The following is a 13,187-nucleotide window of genomic DNA, read 5'->3' as shown; positions in this document are numbered from 1 at the left end:
CATCGATACCTTTACCAAATCGTGTTCACCACACCACTCTCATTACCGACATAAACATTTCACTCTAGCCCATCACCCAGATGAACCAGACCTGACACGACTCTAAGCATAGCAGGCATAGCAAGGTAGGAACAACACATACATATGGCTCAATCAACTCCTACACATGCTAGTGGGTTTCATCTAGTTACTGTGGCAATGACAGGTCATGCAGAGGAAATGGGTTCAACTACCGTAGCACACAGCAGTTTGAAACGCGTTGTCTTAATGCAGTAAAAGAGAGCAGGAGCGAGAACATGGGATTGTATTGATATGATCAAATGGTTGGTTGCTTGCCTGATGGTTCGATGCACTGATACGGTTCTTCGTTAGGGTAATCACGGTACTCCTCGGAGGCAGAACCTGTCGCAAAGGACACCGATACACAACCATCACCAAACAATGTGCAACAATATGATGTATGCATGAAACATGGCAATATGAGTGTGTTGGGCTAATGCAACTAAAACCAGAAGGGTTTGAACAAATTTGAATCAAAGATTCAAATTTCAAACTCAAACATGGCCTTTTAAAGTGCTTTTCCTTGTTCTGCTTAAAACATCAATTTAACTTGTTTGATCATGCATGAAAATAGTACAGATGGATAGATTGGATTTTTCTGATCATTTTTCATATATAATTTGTCTGATTTGGAGTTACAGAATAAAAGTTATGAATTTTTGAAGTTTAAATAATATTCTGGAATTTCCTGATTTAAATTAATTCCAGAAATATATATATTGCGCCAGCATGACGTCAGCATGACGTCAGTGGTCAACTGCGGCTGGCTGGGGTCAAACCTGACGTGTGGGGTCCACACGTCAGTGACAGGGGGGTTTAACAGGGTTAATTTAATCCTAATTAGGAATTAGTGGCGCTGGGGCCCACTGGTCAGTGTCAGGGGTTAACTAACAGTGATTAGCACTAATCTGACCACCTGGCCGACGGGGCCCACGCGTCAGTGACCCTGGGGGGGTCAAACCCCAGGTCAGACAGGTCAAACCCACCGGCGACATGACGCCGGCGAGGCCCGAGACGGCGGCGCGATTCGGAAACGCGCTACAGGGCACGGGCGAGGCTGTGCTTGGGCTCGTTGGAGAGCCCTTGCTCCCGCGCGTCGAACGGTGGTGGTGGCCGTGCCTGAGGTGGCCGGTAGCGACGACGGCGAGCTCGTGAGCGGCGGCCGGAGTTCGGGTGCGGTCGGGATCGGCGTTGCTGCTCGCAGGCGAGGGGGCTGAGGCGCTGGAGGGGCTCTACGGGTCCTTACGGACTTGTTGGACTCGCCGGGGTGACCAAATGGTCACCGGAGCTGCGTCGACGGCGAGCTCGGCGACGGCGGAGGTTCGGCCGTGGTGGGAAACGGGGTTACGGTGCGGGAACGAGGGGGAAAAGAGGGGGAAACGGTGGCGGAGCTCACCGCGGTTGCAGTGGGCGTCAAAGCAGGCTCGGGGACGCGCTGAAGACGGCGAATCGACGGCGATGGTGGTCGGAGCCCGAGGAGGAAGACGATGGCGTGGAGGCGATGCAGAGCTTCCCGAGGGGCTTGGCTTGGTGGGGAGGAAGAGGGGATCGCGGCGGAGCTCCTGAGCTCAGCGGAGGGGCGAGGGGTGGCCGGTGACGGCTGCTATGGCGAACGGCGGCGATGGTGGTGTTCGGCCGTGAGAGAGAGAGCGAGGGAGAGGAGGGGAAGAACCGAGGGAGAGTGAGAGAGAGCAGGGGAGGGCGTGGCGTCGTCCGGGGCATCGAGACGAGGAGGGGAGGGCAGGCAGGCAAGCGAGCAGGTGGCGTGGCGCGGTGGCGCGCGCGCGCTGGCCACACTCCCCTCCCTCTGTCGAGGACGAAGACGACAGAGGAGGGAGGCGGGCTGGGCCGCCTGCTGGCTGGGCCGGCCAGCTGGCTGGGCCGAACATGGAGGAGCCCAGGTAAGCTCCTCCTTTTATTTATTTTTCTTTTTCTAATTTCTGACATTTGTTTTGATTTAAATAAAATATTAAATCATTTATTTACCTTATGCCAATTTTTGCAAGAGGTAGATATATTATTCCAGAGCTCCTTTATAAATGGCATAATATTTGGACATATATTAGTATATATAACTAATATATTTCCAATGCAAATATTTATGCATTAATTCCAAATGCCCAAAATAAATACCTATGAGCTCTTAAAAATATTGGTTTGATTTTTATCTCTGTCCAATATTTTCAGAGAGCAACATGAGCATTTTCTTGGACCTTTTTGGAGAAATTTTTATTTGGATCATTTTCAAAAATGATTCTGAGGGTTTCACAAATCCCCATTTCAAATTAAATGGAATTTTAAACTTGATGCACACACTCTGATGCATGACTAGCTAGGGTGTGACAAAGGTGTTGCCTGCTGGCAAGGCTGGGAGTGCTTCCCGGCTGGACGTTGATGAAAATGGAGCTGAATCAAAATGGGGCCGCTGGAAAAGATTGTACAGGGAGGAGCAAGTGGAGCGTGCTGCTGTTCATGGTGTGTGTGCCAAGCATGTCCAGTTTGGGGTTCCCACTCCCCCAGATAGTGGTAGCGAGCTATCTAGTCGAAAGGTTGCCTATGCTGCCATCCTAGAGAGTACTGCAGGAAGTAAGAGGTGTCGTTCTAAAGACCAAGGTTTAGTTTTTACTATGAATAGCAATAGCTCTGAGAGTTTAGAGTACAAGAGTGAAAATGACATCTCTTAACTTGTAAAAGAGTGTGTGGTGAGAGGGTTGAGGTTGTAGTAGGTGGAAATGGGGCTATGTTTCATGTAACTAAAGAGATAGAGGGGAGAGAGGAAGATCTTCAGCAGAGGAGGAGAGAATCTGTAGGAGAGGAAAAAGAGGAAGGTGGCACTCCTAAGGAAGCAACCGGCCCTGGGGCTGCCGGTCAATTGACGGGCGCGCTTGATGACGCCCGTCAGGAGCCATGAAAATGCTCAGTTGGAACTGTCGAGGGCTGGGACAACCTCGTACGGTTCAGGAGCTTGTGTGTCTGACTAAGACGCACCGTCCCAATGTTATCTTTCTTTCTGAAACTAGGAAAAATAAAGAGTATGTTGAGTTCTTGCGGTACCGGTTGGGTATGACTAATGTGTTTACTGTCTCTGTCCATGGTAAAGGTGGAGGTTTAGCCGTGTTTTAGGATGGAATATATTCTTGTGATCTGAACAAATATGGTGAACATTTTGTGGACATGTACGTCAACAAGGGTGATGGTACAAAGTGGAGGTGCACTTTTATTTATGGAAAGCCTAAGGCGAGCCAGAGGTATGTTATGTGGGATCTTTTGAGGTGGATTAAACCTCTTGGTGTTGGACCGTGGTTTTTGGTGGGGGATTTTAACGAAGCTATGTGGCAAAATAAACATTTCTCTCGACATAAGAGATCTCCTAGACTCATGGCTGATTTTTGTGAAGTCCTGTCGGAGTGCAATTTATTTGATTTGGGTTTTCATGGTGCTCCGTGGACATATAATAATATGCAGGAAGGCAACAAGAATGTTAAGGTACGTCTTGACCGGGCAGTGGCATGTCCTCTTTGGTCTTCTATTTTCCCTCAATGTAAGGTCTCACATATTATTAGCTCCAGATCTGATCATTGCCCCATTTTAATTGAGTTGATGGGTAATGCTCGGGAGGGGAGGTTTGCTAGAGAGTTGAAATATGAATCTTACTGCGAGAGGGAAGGTCGTGTTTTGGATGAACAGATTAAGGATTGTTAGAATAGAGGATCAAATATTAAGGATATGAAAGATGTTGCCAATAATTTAGAAAAATTAATGAAACCTCTTCATGGTTGGAGTAGGGTGCATATTGGGTATCTACCTAAGAAACTTGAATGGGCTCGTAAGAGACTTGGCATTTTGTTAAATAGAACTGATCATTCTGCTGTGTTGGAAAGAAAGAATATTCTAGGGGAGATGGATGAACTTCTTATCAGGGAAGAAATATTGTGGAAGCAGAGATCTCGTCTGGATAAGATTAAAGGGGGAGATCGTAATACAAAATATTTTCAGGAAAAGCTTCCTGGAGAGCAAAAAAAAATCTATTTCGGCTCTGAGGAAGGATGATGGTTGTCTCACGGAAAATTTGGAGGAAATGAAAGGTATCACAAACTCATTTTTTAAACAACTTCATTCTTGTGATGCTTCGGTCGATCCATCCCACATTATTTCATTAGTCAAGCCCCGTGTGACCGATGACATGAATTATGATTTATGCAAACCTTTTACTGAAAAAGAAATAAGTGATGCCCTTTTTCAAATGGGACCGTTAAAAGCGCCAGGGCCAGATGGCTTTCCTGCAATATTTTTTCAGCGGAATTGGGGGCTAATCAAAGATGATATTGTCAAGGTTGTGCAACAATTTTTTAATTCTGGAATTATGCCTGATGGTATTAATAATACTACTATTGTTCTCATCCCGAAGATCAAGAATCCTCAAACAATCAAAGATTTCAGACCGATCAGTTTGTGCAATGTTATCTACAAGATTATCTCCAAGTGTCTTGTTAACAGGTTGCGCCCGCTCCTCGATGGTATGATTTCCCCTACCCAAAGTGCGTTTATTCCGGGAAGGTTAATTTCTGATAATGCTCTTATAGCCTTTGAATGTATGCATTCGTTAAGTACGCTTAAGGATTTAAGAGGGGAATATTGTGCTTATAAGTTGGCCCTAGCCAAAGCCTATGACCGTGTGGACTGGCAATTTTTGCAAAGTATGATGGAGGCGTTGGGATTTGCGCCGCAATGGATTAATTGGGTTATGACATGTGTTACTTCGGTGAAATTTGCGGTGCACTTTAATGGTCAATTGCTGCAGTCATTCTCACATTCTCAGGGGCTCGGGCAGGGAGATCCTTTATCTCCCTATTTGTTCTTATTTGTGGCAGAGGCGCTTTCTTTGTTGCTCAATGACGCATGTGCCAGGGGAGTTCTTCAGGAATTCAAACTGACTAGACGAGCGCCTGGTATTTCTCACTTGCTTTTTGCAGATGATAGTCTGCTATTTTTCAAGGGTTCTTTTGATCAAGCTTTAGCAATTAAAAATATTCTGACGGTGTATGAGAAAGGAACTGGACAGATGTTAAGCCCTGATAAATGTTCCATAATGTTTGGGAAAAAATGCAGCCTGGAGAAACAAGTGACTATCATGGTTATCTTAAAAATTACTGTGGAGGGGTTCGAGGATAAATATCTTGGATTACCAGTACCAGAGGGTAGAATGAAGGCCGGTATGTTTCAGTATACTAAAGATAAGTTTTTGAAAAGGCTTTCTGACTGGATTGAAAAATATGCGTCTTGTGGAGTCAAGGAAAATTTAATCAAAAGAATAATTCAGGCTCTTCCTGTGTACGCTATGAGGATATTCAAATTTCCAGTTTCCCTTTGTGAGGAGTTATCCCATATTATAAGGAACTTTTGGTGGGGAGACAAAGAAGAAAGAAGAAAAACTCATTGGTTGGCGTGGGACAGACTAACAAGACCTAAAGGTAAGGGGGGAATGGGGTTCCGTGATCTCAGGCTTTTTAATCAAGCTCTTCTGGCTAAACAGGCATGGCGGTTATTGGTTTACCCGGATTCGCTATGTGCGAAATTGATGAAGGCAAAGTATTACCCCCAGAGACATATTCTTGATACGGTGTTTCCGCATGCTAGTTCTGTGACTTGGCAAGGTATTTCACATGGTCTGGAACTTCTTAAGAAGGGGGTCATTTGGCGGGTATGTGATGGATCTAGTATTAATATATAAAGGGATAATTGGATACCTAGGAGGCATGGTCTAAAAATCTCAGCTAGAAGGCATAATACCAAGTTAAAATTGGTTTCTGACTTATTCATGAGCGGGCGTAAGTGTTGGGATGAAAATTTGATCAAGTATCTATTCTATCCACATGATGCGGAGGAAATTATTAAGGTTCGTATTCAGGCTTCTAGGGATGGGGACTTTGTTGCATGGCATCATGAGAAGAATGGTATATTTTCTGTTAAAAGTGCGTACAATTTTGCGCTTAATTTGAAGGAAAGCCAGGATCATAGTGGCCAATCTAGTGGCGAACCAGAGGGGGTAAGAGGGATTTGGGACATAATATGGAAGGCTAATATACCTCAGAAAATCAAGATTTTTGCGTGGTGAGCTGCTATCAATAGCTTGGCGGTCCAAATGAATAGAGTTAAGCACCATCAGACTGATTCAGGGATGTGTTCCAGTTGTGGGGTTAAAGATGAAGACATCTTTCATGCTCTGGTGAGTTGTTCTAAAGCTCGTGCTCTTTGAATTGCAGTAAGAGAGCGGTGGAATATTCCGGACGAAGAGTTCTTCAAGTGCACGGGACCAGATTGGTTATTGATTTTACTGGCGCAACCGGGTTTGCAACAGAGGGAGCAAATCATGTTTCTTTTGTGGCGAGCATGGCATTTGAGAAACGATTTAATTTTTAGGAATGGGAAAGAATCCGTTAATGCCTCTGCACATTTTGTGGATAATTTTTGGACCACCTTCACGTCTAGTCATGACACCGCTAAATTGAACGTTAGTAACAAAGGCAAGGAGAAGGTGAGTGGAGTGGTAGAGGATGATGCACCGTTAAAAGATCATGTGGTCTGGACTCCTCCCCCTAATGATCATATCAAAATCAATGTTGACGCCAGTTTTGTGGAAAGTACTAATGCAGCCAGTGTGGGGGTCGTAGCTTGTAATTCTTCTGGAGATATTATTGTTTCTTCGTGGGACTTTATTGATCGGTGTTTCAGTGTGAATGAAGCTGAGCTCCGCGCCTGCCTCGCAGGACTTTATATAGGTATCACTCTTCCCCAACCTATTATTTTAGAGACTGATTGTGCTTTCGTACATTCATTTCTTGCAAATGAGAAGATTGACAGGTCCCCCCTGGCTGATCTGATGGATGAGGCTCTGGGTATATCTAGGATAATCCATAATTTTCATATTGCAAAGATAAGTCGGACGGCCAATAGGGTGGCACATGAGATTGCAAAGTTTAGCTTTAGTTCTATGTCTGATGGGTTTCTTTTTAATTCTGGTCCACCCTGCATGATGTATGCTGTAACGAATGATTGTAAGAACCTTTCGTTGGCTTAATTAATAAATGGTGTGTTTTTCAAATAAAAAAAAACATAAAGTTATTATGCAAAAAAAAAACACAGAACAACCGTCTCTCTCCCTTGATTCAGCCAAACCCATCGAGCCCCTTTTCCTCTGTACAGACTAACACGGCGGCCGAGATCCCATCTCACGCCCCTCCGCCCGGACCGCTGGCCTGGCTCCCCTCCCCTCTACGATTCTCCAGAACCGATCAAGCCGCTTTTCCCCTGTGCATGATCTGGCACCGCGGCCGGGATCCCATCCCACGGTCCTTCGTCATGACCGCCGGCTCGGCTCCTCTCCACGATTCTCCCGGAATCGCTCGGGATATGTCCCCCTTCACGGTGTAGTGCCTGCATCCGTGGTGCCATGGTTCTCCTCGGCTGCCGGTCCGATTTCGCGCTGCCATGGTCTAGAGCTGGCGACCTCAGATATGGAGTGGACTCGACGACGGGCAGGCCCTCCGTTTACAGCGACAACGTGGAGGGGGCCTCCTCGCGTGCTTCGGGCCGGTTGACGGCAGCTACGAGGAGATGGAGTAGGAGGCGCCACCAAGGCCGGGGCCAGCATGGCTGTGCCAGGCGATGATGAACATGCAGTCGCTCTCCCTTGGAGGACCTGTCGTGTACGATGGCGACTATGAGCCTGCACGCCTTCACCTTGGAAGAGCTCAAAGTTCGTCATCCTCTTCGGTGATTCTTTTTCTTTGGTCGAACAGGCGGAGGTGGTTTATCTGGGGTTGTTGAGCCACCTTCACCTTCTACAATGGTATCCATTCTTTTGGTAAGTTGAGCTCGTGCATGTGAGTGGAAGTCATGCTCCTGTGTATCCGTGATGCGTTTGCGGCAAGGTCGGCACCAGATTCTGTACTCTGTTCTTTAGGATTTGTCCTATCTTTAATATTTCATTCTTATAAGAAAAAAATCGCATTAAGAGTATGCACGTGCATATGGCTCGACAGTTATTAACAGATGCCCTAGCTTTTCACTATGACTTTTAATAATGACAAGTGCATATAGCAATCCATGCATATAGCAACGACAGTTATTAACAGGCTATAAACTAAAACGACAATCCCTGCTTCCTTTAAGGCAATTTCATTTGTATGATTCGCAAAGATGGGTGAAAATTTTCATTTAGTTCTCCGCTCACATGTTTTGTTTCTCACTAGGCCGATTGTACAAGTTTAACCTTTGCAATGATGCTGTTTTTTCTCCACGTGCAGAACAGTGCTAATCGCACATGCAAGACTCTCATGAACTATTCTGCCTCCTTCATAGAATTAGGTATATTACTGTTCCTTAAATTGTGAATCAAGAAGGACACAATCAATTTCAATTGTAGTCAAGAACTATTATGCCTTCTTCACTAATTTGATCAAGACTTGTTGTATCCGTCAGGATCGGTTAGGCTAGATATTCCGGTAGTTCTTACCTTCTGCTTGTGGCTCGAGGAGCCACCGGTGTTGGGCATGGTGACGGTGGCCGGTGATGGCAGAGAGTAGTGGGCGAAGTGGTGACGGCGCTTCCCATCAGCACTGCACTAACCCTAAATCGGTAGGGGATTAGGTGAGGTGTACGGCGTTGCGACGAACCTCATGATGCGAGCCGCCGGCCCCACCTCTTTATATAGTGCAGGTGACAGGGGCCCGTCACCCATAGTGGGTTGAGCGCCCCCGATCAAGGCGCGGATCTAAGGGCCCGGTGGGCCGTTGGGCCCACACGGTGGAGATCATCCTAACATTCTCCCCCTTGGTCTCAGCTTTTACTTTTGACCTTATACTTTTACTTTACTCTTTTCATAACAGATCAATACATAGAACATGTTTCATCGTCACAGCTCAATTGCCGATAGAATCAGACAGCCACGACGTACCTCTTTGTTTTGAAACAAATTCTTTAACCTTGGGCCCTTTTATTGTCCGGAAATTGTAGACTATACCATAAAACCCATGTCGACTGTGTGTTCTCCGAACACACTGGGCGGTAAGCCTTTAATAAGCAGATCTGCAAACACTTGTCTGTTGCTTTTATGTTTCAAGCATTTCTACATAATTTCGGACTTTCTCCTTTACAACGCATAACTCTATGTCAGTGTGTTTGGCATCGACACTTACTCGTTGTCATAGGAGCGAAAAACTTAAAATGGTTATCGCTGTTGTCAACCATTATCAACTCCGGGTACAGGTCTCCTTAACCATTTTGCCTGTCCCTCAGCCTCATATCAAGCTATAAAATATCTTTGCATCACATTGATGATAATTGTTTCATTCTTTGGAGCTTTTCCACACAAAAACCTCCAAGTATGAAAGTTAGCGACAATTGTGGATTTCGCTATACATTTCACAAGTCATGTCTTTGTACTCACAATCTTTTGAGAGCACTTATTTCTTTCAGCATGAGGCCGATATCTTTGACTCCATTCCAGTGATCTATATATGGACTGGACATTGCCAAAACAACCCGGATACGTGAACTGTGTCAGGGTAATATATTGAGCTTCCAACAGCTGAAGCATATGGTACCATATCCGTTTTCAATATTTTCTCATCAACTTTTGGAACACCATAGTTTCCAGTTCCATTACCCTTGACTATAAGAACAGGCGTAGGTTTTCTCGCATGCATACTTTAGAGACCTTTCTTAGCATGTCCATGCGACATTCCTAATACCCCCTTTTATTCTTTTCTTGGTGAATCTCGATACTTATAACGAGAGACACTCTACCGAGAACATTCTTTTGAACTTTGAGGACAAGAACTTCTTTTCTCCTCCTGCAGTAGGTTGACATCACCACTAGCAAGTAGGATGTCATCCACATGCACAGGATTAGGAAATGAATTTCCCATTCTATAACTTTGCATGAATACAATTGTCCTCTCATTTTCTTTAACCCAAAACAACATTTGATTGCTTTAGTCCATAAAAGACTTCTTCAGGCAGTATCCCCTGTGTTCTTTACTTTCATCTGATGTAACTCAGATCATAATATCTTTCATCTGATGTAACTCAGATCATGATGTGCTACCAACACTCATTGTAATCTATTCAGTGCAAAACGCGCAAAAACCTTTCGATTTAAGTCGTGTTTTACACCTTTACATATTTCCTTTGGAGTCACATTGTCCTTGTAGACTCTTTACAGCCTACTGTTTTGGCTCCATTGGAAATTACTCATCAGTCCCAAACATCGTCGGGATTCACCAATTTCATTTCATCTCACATAGTCTCTTATCATTTAGATAAGCAGACACTTCTCAAAGCTCGAATGAGCGCTTTAAATGAGGTGGGATCAACCTCCATTTGAATTTCACTAACATAGACTTTATAGTAATCAGAAGTATCTGATTTTCTCATTCCTTGAGACCATCAGTGTCTCAGGTACTGGCACTTCTTTCATATGGGGCTGTTGTTGCTCTGTCATTGCAAGAGGCAAACTAATTCTATAGTCTTTCATTTCCAAGAGGCAATAGGTTTTACAGGGACCTGTATCACAAGATCCATGTTTACTCATTCATCCTTTATAGAGCTAACAACATGTGTTGTATAGGTCATACAACATGCTCCCCCAGATTACTCCATCTTCACTAAAAATGGCGTATCTTTAAACTTTATAATTTGGGTTTATTCTGTTAAAACTTTCTTCTTTATGGCACTTTAAGCACCGTCTTAGTATTCCTTACTCTGCTTTCGGAACTGTAAAAGATCCAGAAATACAACTATTTCTTTTCTTTAGGGGTATTAATATGACCGTCGTACTCCCCCAGACGATCACATTCTTCATCACATTATCTAAAGTATAGGGGAGTTTCATCATTCTTAATTTATCTCATATATCTTTCTCCCCCTCGAAATGTGGCAAGAACTTTTCTGCCACAATTTCGAAAACCATTGATAACTCTTGTGAATTGAGGAAACTTCGATTATCTACTTCATTCATCAGATTACTTCATACGAAATGAAGTTATCTCTTCATACAAAATGAAGTTATCTTTTAACTAGTATGGTAGTACGTTTTCCTCATTCCATTTCAAAAACTCAACAGAGTTCTTTATCATTAGTACTTTTGCAAGTCACACTTGCATATGATTCTTATCTTTAGGTTCGTCTGTAACTTTTATTCTCTTTGGATTTATTGAGTGCTTAATGACCATTACACATAAAGTGTACGGTCGATACTAGGAAAGCATAATAGCTACTCCATACTTTTCTCCCAGAGTGGGACACATTAAAAGCACATGAGTCATCATATCTTTCTCCTGTCATACAGGATAAGTCCTTTCCCAGAATTTCTCCCGTCATACGAGATTTTTGACATAATAATATGTCAACTTTACCTACGCAGGTATTTTCCCAGACTTTTCCTGCCATGCGGGTTTTATCATAATCATCTTCTCCCGCTATACGGGTAATTCCCTGTAAGGGACATAAACGCCAGAATTGACTCTTTTGACTGCACTATTCAATCATCAAATTTAGGAATAAATCCTAATGCTCTTTGACACACATGCTTGATCCGACGTTGGTCAAATTAAACACGCATGTTGCTTGTTTCATCTCAAATCGTGTTGACTGAAAAATCTTCTTCATATAGAATACATGAAAGACATTCGTCAACCAAGACTCTCAATGATCTATTTGTTTTCTTTTGAAACCATTCTTTAGAGAGAACATACTATCTCATGTTATGACCTTTCTTGGTCATCTTTCGGGTCACAAGTACCCAACCATTCGCTTTCATGAATGAAAGCATGGAAAACTTTTAGTCTGAGAAAACTTAGCCAATAATCAACAATAATAAGCATAAAAATAACCCTACGTTGGTCTGGTTAAAAAATATGCACATTAAACTTTTGCAAAACTTCCTTTTTATACTCTAAATCATCGTTCTGGTAGAATTAGAATAAAACTCATTCTTCTACATTAATTCCATATCACCGTTGGGTGGAAATGGAAATAATGCATATAACTCATAAACAATGTGACGATAGTATTTCTATTAAATAACTTTGCTCAGAAATAATCATCATCATCAACTTTATTGCAGCGGAAACAAGAAATATACATTTCTCTAGTTCAAGAGCATTTCTTTATCTTTAACTGTTCTCTGAAAATTGATCATTTTGATACAAAATTTATTAGAGATTTATTCTTCGAACATAAGACTCATAGAATTATAGTACTGTTATCAACAACGTTGGTCAGAAAATAACAATACCATATTTACTTAAAAACATATCTTTCTTTTGTCATAGCAGAAACTATCTGCATCTGATTTCACCTACAGGGGGAAACATTGCTAAGAACAATTTTTCCAATTAAATTTTCCCATTGGTTCCAATTTAATTGGAGGATAAAACTTTTATTTTGCAGCGGAAACTTTACAGTATTCTATTCAAAAACAATTCTGTACTCTTTTACTCTCTAAGCAATTTTAACCGGTTGGTTCAAAAATGCATTAGAGAAGCAACAATTTAATCTTTTACTTTAATTCTATTCACTTTAAAAAGATCACTTTTATTTTTTTTATTTGCAGCGGAAACATGAACAGAAAATTCATGAACTTTTTCTTTTTACAGAAACTTTTCTTTCACTAAATAAAAATTCATGAACTTTATTATTTTCTTTATAAAATCCATGAACATTTTTTTTTCTGAAAATTTTCTATTTTCATTTTCAGAAACTTTTATTTTACTTTTCAGAAACTTTATATTTTCTGAAAAGGCAAAAATATCATAAACTTTTCTATTTACTTTTCAAGAAATTTCTGCTTTTTTAGAAAAAAAACAAAACAAAAAACGGCAGTGCCCAGCGCGCGCAGTTGCGCCCGCGAGGCTGCGCCCACGCGGCTCTTTCAGCCCAGCGGCCTGCTCCCTTTCCAGCCCAGTGGCCCGCTCTGGCGCGCTAGGGTTAATCGCGGCCGTTCAGCACGATCCGACGGCTGACCGCCGTTTTCGCCCGAACAAAGACACGGGTCGATCCTCCCCCGACCGAAAACCCTAGCCACTTTCCCCTCGAGCGCCCCCGCTCTTCTTGTCGCTCCGTAG

This window comes from Triticum aestivum, chromosome 7A, assembly GCF_018294505.1.
Source record: "Triticum aestivum cultivar Chinese Spring chromosome 7A, IWGSC CS RefSeq v2.1, whole genome shotgun sequence".
Taxonomy (NCBI): Eukaryota; Viridiplantae; Streptophyta; class Magnoliopsida; order Poales; family Poaceae; genus Triticum; species Triticum aestivum.
The sequence above is the reverse complement of the archived record's forward strand: the minus strand, read 5'-3'. Positions refer to the sequence as shown.